General features: G+C 32.5%; 2 long non-coding RNA genes across 2 annotated transcripts; one reads left to right on the plus strand and one right to left on the minus strand.

The window, feature by feature from the left end:
* Positions 1 to 443: 443 nt before the first annotated feature.
* LOC104647340 (uncharacterized) lies at positions 444 to 17,629 on the minus strand. The gene is made up of 3 exons (XR_011221146.1): positions 17,044 to 17,629; positions 16,916 to 16,959; positions 444 to 1,024 (listed from the first exon to the last, which is right to left on the minus strand). It is a non-coding gene; the product is annotated as an uncharacterized lncRNA (long non-coding RNA).
* On the plus strand, positions 5,860 to 17,629 carry LOC138348511 (uncharacterized). The gene is made up of 2 exons (XR_011221147.1): positions 5,860 to 14,616; positions 16,392 to 17,629. It is a non-coding gene; the product is annotated as an uncharacterized lncRNA (long non-coding RNA).
* Positions 17,630 to 18,219: the final 590 nt, after the last annotated feature.

Consider the following 18,219-nt stretch of genomic DNA (forward strand, 5'->3'; position numbering starts at 1 on the left):
TAAGTTGAAAGTTCAAATTTCAAGTGTGATATTTTTAAATTTGATTGTTAGAATTCATATCATGACCACCATAAATATGGTTATGGTGCTAAATGCAAATCAACCTATGGATACACATGTGAAGTACCCTCATATAGTTCAATATCCATGTTGCAATCGAAATGAGATATTTAAAAAATTAATGTAATTTAAAAGGGATCACAAGAAGTTGGTAATAGCAGTTAGGTTCACTATCGATAACAAAGTATATACACATGCGAAAATATTATTAAGTCATGGAGTCTTCTTAATGTCAAGGACGAGGGTGACAATGTTAGGTGTCGGGTAGCACAACACATCTGCTTCGAAACTAGGGGTTCTAACTTGGCCACCCAATGATGTACATTACACATAAAAAAAACTATAAAAAAAGTTATGCAAGTAAGTTACTAATAAGGTAATTATAGGTACTAATAAAGAGTATCTATTCGTTTTAAGATCATCTTTCTTGCTTGGAGGCTATACAAAGGGAAACTAAATTTTAATGCAATCATTAAAATGCTTAATGATATTGTTGCACTGACCTATAATAGATTTCATTCAACATACATTTACACAAGGGAAGGTTGCAACTCATATGTGAAATTACATTGGTGCCTCCTTTGCCATTATTCATCGGCCTGGTCGTATCAGAAGAATTTTCAATAATTGGTGGAGTGTTAGGACCAAAGGCAGTGTTCATGATCAGATCATTCAAAATCCTCCCATATTTATTAGTTGAGATATCTGGAAATAGTGTACAAGTTTTGTCCTAGTTGATGTGTGGAGAAGGGAATCAACAGTTTCAGGATTGAAATAAATTCCTTTGTAATCACTAATATGGTACTAATAAAAGTGCTAGCAAAGTCAACTTCACTCATTGTTATCGAGAAGCTAATATGGTTTTAGATTACTTTGTTAATATGTCCTCTACTAATGAAAATGAAACTTATTTCTCCTCTTGGCACTCTCTTCAATTTGACTAGATAAGTGGCAAGTACCTTCCCTGAGGAAAAAATATGAAAATGTAAAAGGAGGATTCATATTTATAAAAGATCTTTTATAATTTAATAAAACAAATCAATATTTATTCACGTTTAATATCACTCGTATACTAGAATCCAATAAATACAATGAGAATAATACAACATTTTACGTCTCCTATAATGACCAAACTAGAATAAAAACTACAAGTAGAACCTATATATGGAGACACTTGAGATATTAAATTTTTATCAATTCATGCAACATATATCCATAACAGATATTCAAAATTCTTCATCAATCTCTGTAGTCCGAGTTAGATTACTCATATACACATAAGCTTTGAATTTCTAAAAGCTTACGAATACCAAACAAGTTAATCAAGTACACCAGTGATTTTTAACATGACTAGTAAAAATTGTAGCACTGAAATGTATCACATGCTCTGGCCTCAATTAGCATGTAACTGATCAAATCTAATGGAACGAAAACTATTTTCTTGGGCATATGCATATATAGTGAAGTAAAAAAGTTTGTTGACATTGCAAGCTTCAATAAACATTAATAATTAGTAAAGTGAATGTGCATCTCAGTAAAAATATTAAATATCATACTATGTGAGCATTCTCCAATTCAAATTAATGATAAATATCATATTCTTTACACATTATACATTCAAATTAATAGAGTCATATCAGTCCAAGTCCTTTTCTCCACATCGGACATGATAATTTTCTTCATCATAATGACTATTGCAGTTTTGTTTCTCAATTTTGTGTCTCATTCAAATTTTTATGATTTTATCATAATATTTGTCAGAGACAAACAAGAATGGACCATTCACAAAAAAAAAGTGAAAGAAAGAAAATGATTGTCAAAAAGAGATTTAATTACGTGCATATACAAACACATTGAAAATAATGATAATTGTATATTCATCATGTAACTCATCAAAGTCATCGAAAGTAATGATAATTTTATATTCATAGTGTAACCCATTGACTACATTAAAAATAACGACAACTTTATTACTATTCATCATGTAACTCATCAAACACATTGAAAACAATGACAGTTTTATATTTATCATGTAACTCATCCGGCACATTGAAAATAATGATAATTTTGTATTATATTTATCATGTAATCCATCAAGCACATCGAAAATAACAACAATTTTATATTCATCATGTAATTCATCAACCATATTGAAAATAAAGACAATTTTATATGTATCATGTAACTTATCAAGCACATCGAAATTAATGATTATTGTATATTCATTTATTAGGTAACTTATGAATTACATTGAAAATAAATATAATTTGCATTCATCATGTAACTCAGTATACGCATTGAAAATAATGGAATTTCATGTCGATCATGTAAATCATCACCAAATTTTATATTCATCATGTAACTCATCAAGTACATTGAAAATAACGATAATTTTATATTCATCGTGTAATAATCAAGCACATTGAAGCTAACAATAATTATGTTTCCATTATGTAACTTATTAAGCACATTAAAAACGACAATTTTATGTTCATCATAAAATTCAGCAACCACATAAAAAAATAACGATATTTTTTTTATAGAAAATCAGACTCCATGTAATTTCTGTCAATATTTTAAATTTTCTAATCCAAATATATAATAAACACCAATCTACGACAAAAGAACATTGACTTCTATAATGAAATATTTCTACAAAAATACATATCAAATAATATAGTAGAAACAATTTTCTCAGTAGAACTTTTGGTCATTATAGTGAAATGTTGATATAGAAGAGGCAGAACAAGACCGAACATTCAGCATTATTACTTGTTGTATCTTCAGACAGTTGCACCAAGTCCTTGGATCCAGAAATAGAAGCACTAGAACCTCGAAAGAATAGCTTGGTCTCCTAAATCTCTTATTGGTGTATTTACAACTAGCTAAAACGATCTGGAAAACTAGAAAAGTTTTTGTGCAATTTATGCACATCTTCTCTTCATTATCATCGTCTTCCACTCGCTTGTGGAATCCAATCATCCTCATTGTAGCCATGTATCCCTTGGGAAATTATAAGATTTCCCTAGTGATCACAAAGGGCCAAAATTTGCAAATAGGACTGAAATTCAGATAATCTTCAATCAGATCTATGTGTCTAACTAGTAGAACCAATAGATCATGTTGAAGCTCCGATCAATCAGCCCTTTTTTTCAAAATGAAGCCCTAGCTAACAAAAGGATTAAATTGAATCTTAATTTTGATACATACCTGAATTGGTAATGAGCTACTTCAATAGTATCAAGGTAACAATGGCCTGAGCGAATCTACGAGCCAGTAATGAAACACCTTGGTAGATCCCTAAAAAGCTAGAGAAAAAGGGTCCTACTTGTTTTTCAAATAAATCAAGAGATTCATTAACAAACTGATTTATTTGGGATGGGAGATTTTCCTTTTCTTCCATGGTAGATGTGTCAAACGGCACAAATGAATGAGAAAGATGAATGAGGTAAATGAAAGGCTCCTTAGGGTTTTATAATTTAAAAAATTACTAGGATGATCCCTTTTCAAGATTTTTAGTCAAATTTCACCTGTATATAATGATATGTTCATTTTAATCTTTTAAATATAATTATATGCATATTTACTCCCCCATCTTTGTTAAACAAATATAAATTACCTAAAACCAATAATGACGACGGAAAACAAACGACAAAACCAACCAACTCAGCCGTTTGGATCCAAAATTGGAAATTAAAGATGCTAAGATATTTTTGAAGGTCAAGTAGATTAATGAGACATTTTTAGCTTAAAACTCTACCTTTTGACATAGCAATCAAAGTTTAGTCACAGAAATATATAATTACAAAATAGTCAATCCTATTGTAAAACAGAAAATGAATTTGTCGCTAACACTTAAATCTACGGACGGATTAAGTTATTAAAATAGATAGATAGAGTATATTACATGTGTTTTGTTGTGTAGGACATGACTTCGATAAAAAGAACAGTTTTGGTGCTAAAACAAATATTTTGATGTCTGAGAAGAAATGTAAGAAATTTAATCAACATATGAGTTTAGAGGTTGAGGACCAAGTATGTATTGCAAAATTGATGCTTAGAAAAATAAATTGGAGCCTATAGCGACAGGAAAAAAGGAGGTAGTATTTTGAATCCATTTCCTATCTTAGCTATTAAGAGTAACTTGTTCCGAAAATACATATAATTAGTATAAACATCGCATGTATTATTTTGAGGGGACTTTGGATACTTAGAAGATTAAGAGGGCAACTAAAAGATGAGGACACTAGAGATTCTTTACTTTCTATCATCAAGAATCATATATATATATATATATATATATATATATATATATATATATATATATATATACATATTAATGAGGAGCTAAGCCCACTGATGTGGCATGCCTCGTTACTCAGGAAATGAATTTATTTATTTTGTAGATTTTTTTTTCTTAGCATTTTTTCTTCGTTTTTACTGATAAAGAATTTTTTTCAAAATTAAATACACAAGATAAATGATATACCGTTTTAAAATGTTTGCTAAAATGTTGCATACTAAAAGTAAAACTCTAATTAATTTCTTGCCTTTTAATTAGAAATTTATTACTATTTCAATACAAGTCCATAAAAACCACCACTGAAGTCTGAAAGCATCATTTTGCTATTCCTCTCCTTCTTTTAGTCACTTCCCTTCCTTATTTAAATATACATATATTTTTTTTCTTCTGTAACTCCTTTTACATGTTTTTTAATAATTAATTCATTCTTCGTTTATTTACATCTTTATTTGAAAAGATTTTATAAAATTATGCTAACAGAAATTTTATTCTTTTTCAGGTTTTATAGGTAATGATATATTATTTTAAATTTGAACAATTAAAAAAGCAAATGACCCTATTGAAAAAGGTAAGATGGAGATGTTCCATATTTAAATTGCATAAGTATGTGTTTTTAATTACGTAAAAATATATTCTCTAAATATGTATTCAGAATATTCTTGATGAAGTGAATTCATAATTCATTGTAAAGGTATGATTCTTTGTATTTTCTTGTATAATTTGTGACATTTCTGTATAGCATTATTTGTATTCATATTTATTCTTTTACTTAAATTTTATAATTATTTTATAAATTATGCTAACAAAATTTTTTGTTCTTTTTTAGGTTTTATAGGTAAAGATTTATGATTTTGAATTTTGACGTTTAACAAACAGTTGATACTATAGAAAAAGGTAAAATGAAGATGTTCCATATTTAAATTGCATAAATATATGTATTTAATCACACAAAAAATATATTTTATAAATATGTATCCGAAATATTTTCCATGATGTGAATCCATAATTCATTGTAAAGATATGATTTATTTGTCTTTTCTTGTATAATGTGTGACATTTCTGTATAATATTTATTCGTATTTATATTTTTTATTGATTTTAACTAATTATTTTACTGTAAAAATGAAATATAAAATTTATTACAAACCTATTATAATAATAAAGATATATATAGAAATGGTGACATGATCCTCCCTAGGGTTTCAATCCATTTTATCGTCCTTTTTTGGGCCTTTTTTTTTCTAATTTTATCATACAAAAAAAATCACCTAAATTTATTACTCGCTTTCCTATAATATTTTTCAAATTCTCATTAGTTATAACAAACTATTTCATTTGTTTTAAAAAGAATTCAGACAAACCATTCACGATAATTAAATTTTATGATTTTTATTTGTTTTTTAGTTTTTTCCATTCTTTGCTCCCTTTTTGTTAATTTTGTTTTTTGCTTATTAAAAACAAAAAATTATATCTTTATATGATATAAATGTATTTCTTCTATCTACTTTATTTGTGTTATTTCCTTTTATTTTGATTTTTATGTTTTACTTTCATAACGTAAATCTATAAAACTTTGATTTTTTAATAATATCATTAATTTCATGATTTTTAAGTTTTGATATTCATAATTTAACTATTAAATTTTAAAATTTAAGATATATTATGATATTTCTCTATTTTTAATGAGAAAATCTTTAATGAAATTTCAAGTTAAGATTATTCCTTATATTTCATTGTTTTTTGTAGTATTATTATATTATCAAATTCATGCTTTAACTTGACATGGTGAAGAAAACTCTTGAATATTGATTATTTTGTCAAAAAGGGTGTCAGACAAGAGACTGAAAAAGTGGCATTGATTTTGTTTATTTTTTTTTATCTATTTTCTTTTGATAAGGTTCCAGGGAAGATAAATGTGTATGTATTTTCTTCATGTAACTTTTGTAGTTTAAATTTCTACAACTTTTTATTATTGCAAATATGTATATTTGTTTAGATGTAAATGAGTTAATGTGACTTTATGTGTAATAATACTAACTACTAACTACTAATAAAGGGTTAAAAAAAATATTGCACAAAGAACTATTTATATTTTTTCGTTAAAGATTTCTCAATTTTCTTTAAGTTCATAATTTTTTTATTTAATGAAATCCTTACTTGAGATTATCTATCTTTTTATTTCATATTTGAAATAGTGTTTTTCCTAATTTTTCTCAAAAATCTTTTTTAGATAACTACTAAGACATAAGTTGAAGAGCCAAAGAGGCACCTATACGCTTCATATTTCAAGGTAAATCACGGCCATTGAAGAAAAGTATTAACTACTACTAAAACTACACACACCATATTTTTACTTGAAATGCTAGATTTTCATTTCATGAAAAGTTTTAGTTTTTAAACATAGAAAGTGTATTTTAATTTTGGGAAAAGGGTCTGATATACCCCTCAACTTTGTCATTTGGAGCTGATACACCCCTCGTTATAAAAGTGGCTCATATATACCCTTACCGTTATACAAACGACTCACATATACCCCTGCCGTTAAAAAATAGCTCACATATACCCTTCATTTAACGCAATTTTAAATTTATATTTATTACTTATAATTTTTTTAAAAAACATTATTTAGTGGTATATATGATTCTTCTATAAAAGTTCAAGGTATATTTTAATTTTTTTCATACATAAATTATTTTTTGACTACTTTTATTATAATTATTTGAATTTCTTATTCTTATTTTATTTTTTTGTTTCATTCCTTAGTTTAAAGAAAAAAAATTAAACTTTTTTTTTGTGTGTATTGTAATATAATTTCGTATTCGAAAAAATTTTTGGTCATCTACAATAAGTTTTACAAGAATATTAGTGAAACATAAATAAATTTGATTATCAAAATAATAATTATAAATTAGTCATTAAAACAAAAAAAAGTCAAAAAAAATATGTTTGACAAGGATTAAATTATAAAGGCATAATATAAGCTTGAACTTGTAACACCTAAAAACATAACTAGGATAGAACAACAGAAAACTGGTGAACCATGTAGGGGTTCACAGACAGTGAAAGGAACCACAGTCTGTTGACCTGCTCGTGGTTCACACCCTTCCAAAAGTAATGGGCGATCGAGCCTTTCACATGTCGTAGAGCACAACACGAGCCATTGGAATACTCGTGGAGTCAAAGAAGAAGCACCCAAGGCTAGGGCATCAGATCACAGATCCCTCCACAGGTCGTGGTCTTGATGATGGACTTTGGTAAGGCTCATAAATCTATACCACTAGAACCCGACCTCAAGTAAAGAACCACAGCGGCATACGTGGTTCGTGGTTCTTCACGTGGTCCATGAAATAGACTATAGAAGGGAGTTCCCAACACTAGTAGACCTTGTCCAGCAAACACGACCCACATGAAGGTTGGTAGTGCTTTTGGTTGTCCATAAGTGGCTCCGTGGTAGGCCTCCGTCGGCTTTTAAGTTGAGGTCATTTTAATATTTCCCCCTATGATTTGGAAATTTAAACTACATTGTTTTACTCAGTTTAGGCCTAATATTCTTGTCAGAATCTGCCCTTAACAATTAATCACCAAAACTTAGAGGAAAAAAGAAGAGCGAGGAGCTAGTTTCCCAAGAATAATTAGCAGATTTTGTAACACCCCGTATTAAAAACAGACCAAAAAATCAGTTTATCAGAAAAATCTACAGGTGCAACAAACGTGTCCATCGACAGACCGTAGCCTAACCCACGGTTCGTTTGCACAATCGTCGATGGGATCAAAGACTCCAAAAAAAAGCTCAGCTGGGAAAAATGGGCTAAGTCTTGATCGACAGACGAACCTACTGTCCGTAGGTCAAACGACGGCCCATAGTCTGTGACCGTCAATCGTGACCCCCTTCAATCACCCTCTGACTAGGACCACGGGTGACCAACATAGTCCGTAAGTGGATCCATAGTCCGTAGGTCTGACCATAGTTGGGAATTAGCAGATAGTTAAGGGAGAAATTCAGTAGGGTCAACTTCAAATGATCATAATTCTTAGAACAAAATGAATTAGGTGTACCTTGACCTACCCACAGATATATAATTGAATTAGCTTTCCATAGTTACCCACCTTGCTAAAATCGGACCTCCAAGTAAAACGTTATGCCCGTTTTAGTAAAGGTCTGTTGAACAGGCTCAACCTACGGACCCAAAGATGGAGCTTCGATCAAACGACAGACTGTCTATCCTGACCGTCGTTTGGTGCGACAACAACTTACCCAGGGGTCTTTTGGACTTTTTTCACTTTGTTTAAACCTTAAGATATGTCGTTTTGACCTTAAATCATCATATTTTAGTCAGTTTAATCCTAGAAATATAACAAGAACTTACCTAAGTCAAAATCATAAATCAAAAGTTAAAAAATTAGAAACAGTAGAGGAGAAAAAGCTCAAGAACCATAATTCAAGAACGCAACAAGTTTCCAATAGTTCCAGCCTCAAAACCTAATTGTTTTTATGTGAATTTCATCATCAGGTATGTGAGATTTCACTAGTGGGTTCCTTTCACCAATTGGGTCCCTAGTTTTCAGTCAGTTCTTGATTTTCTTATCATGATTAAACCTATGGTTCCATAATTTCAGCAGAACTTTATGATTGAGTTGAAATATATATTTCAAATCAGATTATCATGTTGTTACTCAAATTACCGCATGAAATTCCAAACCCTAGCTTTGTATTTCATTGGTTCTTGAATTACACATGCTAGGTCAGATATTTCAGTTATGCATTTATACATGCTTTAGTATTTTGATGCATCATTATCAAATTAAATGTTGCATTTTCAACTTACATGTTCAGTTTTAAGCTATCCAGTATTTACAGAAAATTTAGACATAATCAGTTAACTACATAAATCGATGGGAGTGGCATAATACCCTGTTGGACTAGGGTTTAACATAGGCAATTAATCCCAGAACTACTATCAAAGTAGGTTGTAAGTCCCATCTGTGGGCAATCATTTTAGTGATCACACCAGCATGCCTTTATACCTCTGGCAGGGTATATTGGGTCCTCTCGATAGGGCGTATACATCGGACTCCATATTTAGCTTATGTGGTTATATTGTCGGTTATTAGTAGCTCCACAGTTTAGTCAGACTCTCTTGCATTGACCATTTATCAGTATATTCAATATTCAGTTTCAGCATGTTATAAATTAGTCATTGCATCCAGTTAGCCCAGAAATCAGTATATAATGTTCAAATTATTAAACTTTCTTTTGTGCTTGTTCATTTATGTTTTATTTCAGCTTTACTCTATCCTACATGCTCATTACATTCAAGTTCTGACGCATACGTGCGCTACGTCTTCTCGTGATGTAGGCTCAGGTTCTTAGCATCCAGATCACGCATAGACCGATTTTCTGATCTCCAGTTCAGCAAATTCAGTGGTGAGTCCTCATTCTTTGAGGACAACAGTCATGAGTTCCATTTTAGTCTTTTAGTCATTTAGTTTCAGTTTTGCTAGACTTAGCTGGGGCTTGTCCCGGCATTTCTCGTCCAGTTTAGAGGCTGTTTTCAGACATAGTTAGTTTCAGCTTAGTGTTGAGTTAGTAACTTCATTGTATTAAACTCATTACTCTACATAATATATTAGTTTTAGCATATGGGTATTCCAATCTTTTCAGTTTAAATTATGATTTAGCTTCCGCATCTGTTTATTATCTTTAGTATACTCATAATCATGCCAACAAAGTTAGCTTGGGATCACTTGTGGTCCTAGGTTCTGTGTCCACGTCTCGGGGGTAGCTGGGGGTGTGACAAATTTAATTAAAGTTTCAAACCCGAAATTAAAGGATTTCTCCGTAAATTTTGTTACTAGGTGTGTGGGAATTTACTAGTAGGTTATTTTCACCCATTACGTCCATAGAATTCAGTTAGATTCGTGATTCTCCATGTCTTGTTTAGACATAGAGTATCTAAAACCATAAATATTGGTTGTGATTTAGCTGTTTTGAAATAAGACTTGAACCATCATTTCTTGTGAGTTATATTTTACTTGAGGAATTTAAAATTTCTTGATTGCTAAGTTCACATCACTACATGTAGCAACTTTAGTTCCAAATGGAACTTAATTTGAAATAGAAAAAATCTGAAATGTTGCAAGTTATGCTTAAGTTTTGAGTTTTAGGTCAAGTTCAAACTACCATAACTGTTATTACAGGATGAGTTACGTGGGCTACAAGATAGCCTATGAAAGATCTTTGAATTATATTTTTAACTCCGCCATGTTTTGTATGTTTGAAGGTCGGATGAGTGCGATATTCCCTTTTGAAGTCAAGTTGTCTAGTTAATGAAAAATAACCGAAAATAGTAAGGGGTATTTAGGTCTTTTCCTTACCCAATATAATTTAATTTGTTTTAAGTAAGTTTTTAAGGGTCTAATCTTATTAGTTAAGTTTTATAATCCTAATATACTCCTAAGGTTTAAGTTGAGAGTTCAAGAAAAGAAAATAATAGAAAAGAGAAGAAAATAGGAAATGATTAAGGCGTTCATCGAGATTTTTGAAATTTGTTGCGGATTTTTGCCATGGGTTTGATCACTAAGAGGCATGTAAGTTTTCGTACTGTTGGGTTCATTCACCCACACGCCAAACATAATTTTCATATTCAAACTCGTCCATAAAGATTGAAAGATATAATTTCTTGTAAATTGTTCTTAAAGTTCATTTTAAATACTATTTTGTTGGTGTTTTGATGATTTATAAAATGAGAATTAGTTATTTAATTGTTGTTTTAAGTATATTAGAGTGTACTTATGTTAAGTAATCAAATCTAAGTGATTGAGGAAGAAATTGTTCAATTCTTGGTGAGTTAGGGTGACAAGATAAGCAAAAGAAGTCGTCGGGGTTTTCTGGGATGGGGATTGGAGCCCCATACCTTCCAATGCATCTAAAACACTCCTTTGTAGGGATATTTTGGGACCCGGCTTCACTTAGTGCGCCAAGGTCACCTGCCCACACCCCTTCTCCATCGTTTCGCCCGTTTGAGTCCTTTAAAAAGGTACCTTCAAGCCCTATCAATTCTAAACACTTTAACTGACTTTTTAACACCTAGAAATCATTGATAACATAGTAATAACATTTAATTTATAATTCAACTTCAAGGTTGAGTTAAGAGTTATGTCTAGAGAGGTCTTTCAAAACATTTTGAGAAAGTCTCTTTGAATCTTTTTTAGGAATCTTCTACAATTTCTAATAACTTTTGTCAAGACTCGAGCAAGTGAGTATGAGAATGTATTCTTGAGTCTACTTTATCATCAAAATATCCTTCATATTATGGACCATAACTCTTGAATTCATAATTTACAGTTAAGAGTAGAAATCAAGAAAGCTTTTGAGTTCAATTGTCAATCATTTGAGATCATTTATTGATTCAAACTAAGTTTTGACAAATTAAGTCTGAGAATGGGAAGAGTTGTATACATGATTTCTATGTTGTTATGTCGACCCTCTAGTGGAGTCGTTCATGCCCATAAATTCTTCATGAACTCTATAAATTGAGTATCTTTGAGCGGATCAGTATCTTCAAGTTCTAAGTATTGAGTATTGAGTTCATAGTCCTTTTGAGATTATATTCCTATTAATGGGACTATTTCATGCTATCCATGCAGTCCTTGAGTTGAGTTTCCCATAACTCTGTATGAACCCTATAAGTCGAGCAATTTTGAGATTAGAAGTATCTTTGAGTCCTTGAGATGACTGATTCATGCTCATAATTTTGCATGAACCCTCTGAATTGAGCATTTTTGAAATGAGTAGTATCATTGAAGTTCTTGAGTCCCAAGTATTGAGTTCTATATATGGTTATTAAAAACCTTTAATTGAGTCGTTCACGTCCATAATTTGGCATGAACTCTATTTTAAGAAGTCTTTTGCAAATGCTTTAAACTTGTTTTAAGACTTGAATTTTGAATTGAGTAAGGAGTAAAGAGTAAAGTTCATTTCTTAAAACAAGTATATGGGAACTATATATTCTCAAAGGTAAAATGTTTCACCTTTATAAAAGAAAGAAAACGTCGATTTCCAACAAAACCTTTGAGATAGTTTTATAGTAAAGCATAAATGCTTTCATATCTAAGCAAGAGAGGAAACAAGAATTTCCTAGAAAGCCTTTGAGCTAGTTTTAGAGTAATTATCTCAAACCACAAAAATAGTTATGTTTTTAAACATATGAGCTAGTTATATTTTGGGAGTAGTTTGAACACCGATATGGGGGAGAGTTTAGACAAATCATAACCCCCATAAACCATGTTGCCATTGTGGATAGAAAGGGTCATACTTTTTAGAGGATTCCTTAATGCTTTAGCATAGACTAGTGGATCCACTTATTAGTAGGTTATATACCACTGGTAAGGTATGGAGGGTTCTGGCAGCATGAGGCCAAATAATATATCATCACATAGAAAATAAGTGATGGTTGTCAGTTAAAAAAACTCCCGCAGAGATAATTGTATTTTTATTTACAAAGAGTTTACTTTTATTTTCATATACAAAAAGAGTTTATATTGTATCCTTGCATACAAAGTAATAATATTTTCTTCTTTAATACATTGAGTTGGTTTCTACTATTAAAAGTTTCCATGTATTTCATCTCTTATCGTTGTTTTGTATTGAGTAGAGTATCCATATTTGAGTATCTAGAGTTCAGTATTCGGAGTTTGAGTACCAACAGTCGAGTATAATATTATTGAGTTTAGTCTTATTTCACTGAGTTGAATATATTATAATTGAGTTGAGACTTATTTCATTGAGTTGCATTCAACTTTAAGCTTTGTATGTTTCAGTCAGTCTTCCATTGATAGTTAGACAAGATGAGGGTTCGCTTGGAGACCAACAATGGTTCTCAAGTGCCAACCACATCTAGGGTGTAGGCTTGGGTCGTGATATTTATAGTAGTCTTAATCGAATTATCATGGTTTCGTGGGAACATTGCTTAGTTTCTTGCATGAAACTTAGAACCCTAAATTTTTAGATTCTCTTAATTGATTAATTACACTTGCTAGCACAGTTAACCAGATAAACATGCCTTAGATTTTTAATGTTATACTGCTAGTACTTAAATTTTCATTCTCAAATTTACATGTCAGAATATTGAGTTATCCAGTATTGTTGTTATGTTGTGTCATATACATTTCCAGTTTGAAGTAGACTTAACACCGGGTTGGACAAGGATTAAGCATACCATCGTCGTGCTTGAACTATGTGGCCCAGTAGGTTCATAAGTACCCTATATTGGGCATAAGATTTATTGATTAAACGATTAATGCATCTATACCCCTGCCAAGGTAAATTGGTTCCTCTTGATGGGGTATACATCAGACTTTGCATCTAGCTCACGTGATTTTATGTCGGTTAAAAGTATCTCTCGTTGTTAGACTCTAGTGCATTTGACCATATTTTCAGTTTATACTTCAATATTATGTCTCACCATGTTGTGTCATAATCAATACTTGGTCATTGTATTCATTTCAATTTTTGTCACTTATAATTCAGTATTTATATTATGTTCAGATTGTATCATTGCTAAGATATCGTTTGCTCAACCAATATATTTTTCAGTTATTATCTATATTGTGCATGCTGGGTACATTCCAAGTACTGACGCATACTCTATGTTACATCATTTCATAATGTAGTCAAGCATTGTCCTTGGGATAGGCTGGCGATAGTGTAAAAATTTGCATATCATAATACTCCCGTTGTCCCTGATTACTTATCCACTTTTCTATTTTTACTTGTACCTTTTTACTTCTCTATTTTAAAAAATCAAGAAATGACAATTATACATCCATGTAATCCATCTTCACATTGAGCCAACTATAATAACAAACCAAGTGCAATACCACAACAAGGTATGAGGAGGATAGAGAGTACTTAGGTCTTAGTCCTACCTCGTGGAGATAGAAAAACTATTTCCGAAAGATCTTCGACTCAAGTAATGCACATAAAAGTAGCTAAAAAGAAAACACAAAAGTTAAGAGGACATAGCAAATAACACTGAATGTATAAAATAGATTTCCGGGAACATAAAAAAGCATTTATAAAATAGGAGCAATAACAATAACGAAATAATGTGATGTTTAGTATGAGTAACAACAATAGTATGGCATGCAACTATGAGAAAAGTGCTACTACTATTGGCATATCTAAAATTATGGCTGGAAACAAGTAAATAGAAGTATATAATTGGATACATATTTACTTTATACAAGTTTATGTAGAAAAGTAGAATTTCTTTTTGAATCCCTGGGGAGTTTCACGCTCGAGACCAATCATCTATGTAAAATAGATGAGAGCGAGAAAGAAGGCTCGAGAGACCTGTCTGGAATCAATCAACAAAAGCCTCACTTCACCTGCACAAGCACACGGTACTATACTAATGGAAGCCCTTGTCTCCTTCGCCGTAGACTGAAAATGATGGGAATCCTATCGAGAAAGAAGAAGCATAAGCATCGCCTCTCGATCCAATCCATCTTCCCGTTCTTTTTTGGGACACATAGGCTATTACAGACGCATCAAAAAAGACTTTTCGAAGCGCGGAATCCCAGAATGGAATCATTGCAGAAGAAAGACGGGACGGGAGGTTTTTCAACGACTATTACAGCTCGTACAACCTTGAGGAATCGAGACTAGTCTAATAAGTGACTAGCCTAGTGCTACTCCTCCACAGAAGACTTGCTAGAATAGCTACCACCCTTTCTCTTGACTTTCCTTTGCCAAAAAAATCCCACGTATGAAGCTCTCGGATTACGTACGAATCAATTAAACAAGCCAAACCAAAGCCTTTTTGCAAAAGCATCAGTAGACGCAGAAAGAGAAAGAGATCCTATTCCCCCATCTTCAAAGGGACTTTCTCAAGAAGCTGACGCTCTAGGGAATCATTCCTTCATTTCAGAGCCGACGCCTCCTTTTCTGCCTTTCTATCTATACTTCCCATCCGGAGGAGCAAGTTATGGAACAATTGAGCTTATTGCTGGGCTGGTTATTCAGAGCCAGCAATTGGCTGTCGGATTTCGTCCCGCAACTAGAAGAAGATCGCTTCGGGGTCACTGTGGTGTGGCTGAATGTAGAGCAGTCCGCCCTTACAGCCTTTGATCAGGCCGATTTGAGATCGTTTATCCAGGAAAGGCAACATCTATCGCAAACCTTCAACTCGTGATTGAACTAAGAATAAAATAAGGTTTTTCCCCCCGGGTAGAGGAAGTAAGAGATGGCTCGCTTTTGGGAGGTAGACTTGGGCAGCAAGCTATCTGTTGTCCTGACCCGGAAAGCAAAAGTAGCTCGAGCCAAAGGCGACAGCGAGGGGTCGAATCAAAACCTTTCTTTTCTACGCTTTCTTCTATTACGAAATGGAGAGTGTTGTTATAGTCCTGCTACTTTTAAAGCATTTCAAGTAGTAGCATCTCAAGCCAGCATAAAAAGTGTTTCCATCAGATCAGGGCTTTAGGCAAGCTAGCTAGTCAGTGAGCCAGAGAGGGTAGGAGTCACTTGACTTGGAAGAAGAATTCTCCTAAGCTTGGCACTAGGTGATCTATGTGTCAAAGGGCTACTTTTCTTCCTATCCTTTCCCTTACCTTGCAGCCTATGCATCAATCCCATTCTACCGATCTGTACTTCTTTGGAACAGCTTTCCCGATCCCATCATACTCTTTACCTTTCTTCCCCTTTTTGGTATTTGCTATCTTGTGGTCCGGTCCCTTATTTTTAGGCTTACCACGTGGCTGATTCCTCTTGCGACGTCTGTTGGGAGGTAGCATCCAATAGATCTATCTACTAGGCCTTTCGTCGCGGAAGCAAATGGAAAAGCAAAAGCGGAAACAGCTAGATCAACTGCCGAATCAGTCGAACTTGAAGCCTTCGCTCCTATGTCAATGGTTGGGGGGCATTTGGGAAAGTCGGGCCGATCGGGTGTCTTCATTCAAGCGACGGTACAGAAGAAGAACGAAACGAAGTGAGAGGCCGGGGGGCAGGGAAAAGAGTCGAGTCGATCAGGCTGTCTACTTCTGCACAACCAAAGTTGGAAGGCATAAATGTGAAATGGGGTCAAGTTAAATGTCATATTTATGTATTATGCTAATTTGAATTGATTCATAAATAGTGATTTTTTGGGGAAATCTAATTAATATAATCTCTATATTTCATTCTCATATATATCATACATTCAAATTAGCTAGGGTTAAGATATAGAAACACACACATATATATACACACACACATCATAAGTTACTTAACTTGCACTTGAACCATCAAACAATTTTAAGCATAGCGAGTAAGAGGTTCAGCTAACTTCCTCAAAATAGAATAAAGTGAATCAAAAGTAGGGATACTCAAACTTCATATTCAACAATTAAAGAGATACATCAACTAAGATATTAAATCGAGCAATTATTGGACATTAACAGTGAACCAAGATGGAATAGATGCATTCATGAGAGGGAGAGAAGAAACCAACAGAGAGCTTCAGTTCTCAAATGAAATGCCAACTAAAAAAATGTTAAAGATCATAAGAAGATTACCTTTTCCGGGCAGCAAAATTGAGACGAGAACGAGTTGAAGGGAGCTATATTACCAACACCACCGCAAGTGAGAATCCGACAAAATCTAAGCAGTGAACGATAAAGCAAACTCAAAACTAAACTCTAACCTCCGATCGTTCAGAGTCTATTCCGTATGTATTTTGTATATGAATTTGTGCACCTCGTTATCTTATAGTATATTTTTTGTTTCCAATGTAAGATGGTTTTCTTCTATATTTTCCCCAACCTTTTCCGTTGTTTTTCCATTTTTTGTCCCAACTTTTCGTTTACTTCCACTTTGTCTCTTGTCATTTCCCAACCCTTAACACTGAGAATGACAGGGTTTATATAGATTAAAAGATGGAGCCGAATTTGGGGGGGAGGGGGGAATTGGATAAAGAAAAGGGGTGAATTTGAAATTCAATTTTCCTCTTAGAGATAAGGTTGAGGAGATGTAAATCATAAAATTCTCAATGGATATAGAATGGCGTCCTCCCGATTTGTGAGCGAAGGACGAAAGAGAAACACGATCTTCACACCTGGAAGATTCTTCCTATTGAGGATAAGCGAAAGACGAATCACGAGAGTGGACTCAGGCCGCCAGATCCACTGGACTAGATCGCGATGGGCTGCGCTCTAGCTGGGTTCTCCTTCACAAAGAAGAAGATGCGTTGTGGGAATTGTGTTCAGGGAATGTTGGGAGTTGGGTTGACTGAAATAAAAGCCCAAAACATTGATCTCTAAATAGGTTGAAGAGATTTGCCTACAATTGCAATAGAATAATTAATAATCTAGCCAAACGAATTAAAGACGTAACCAGAAGATTTGACTAGGATTCAAATAGGATAAATTAATATTAATTAATTAACGAGTTTTTAATCTAAACGAAATAAAATAATAAACTAAATTGTAAATAATGATTCAAAAAATATAGCCATATTTTAAGCTAAAATAATTTGATAAAATACTTACTAAAATTAAAATCTTTTTGAGATAATTTTCAAAATGTTTATAAATATATTAATTATATACAAAATACATCAAACCTATATGTTACTTTAAAACTTATAAAAATGATAAAATTACCTTAAAATAACTTGAAAGATATTTTGAGTTTCATAAAATTAATTATTTCATATCGTTCGAAATTTAAAAAGATTGATGAATCAATTTCTATAGGGGAGAGTCAAAATTGGGTGTCAACACTACCAATGGGTTGATTTGTCTTTGCAATCAAGCAGGGAGATGTGTATATGGAATCCCACCATTAATAAGTCAATAAAATTACGTAGTTCTCTTGGGGT

Source organism: Solanum lycopersicum, chromosome 5 (genome assembly GCF_036512215.1).
Source record: "Solanum lycopersicum chromosome 5, SLM_r2.1".
NCBI lineage: Eukaryota > Viridiplantae > Streptophyta > Magnoliopsida > Solanales > Solanaceae > Solanum > Solanum lycopersicum.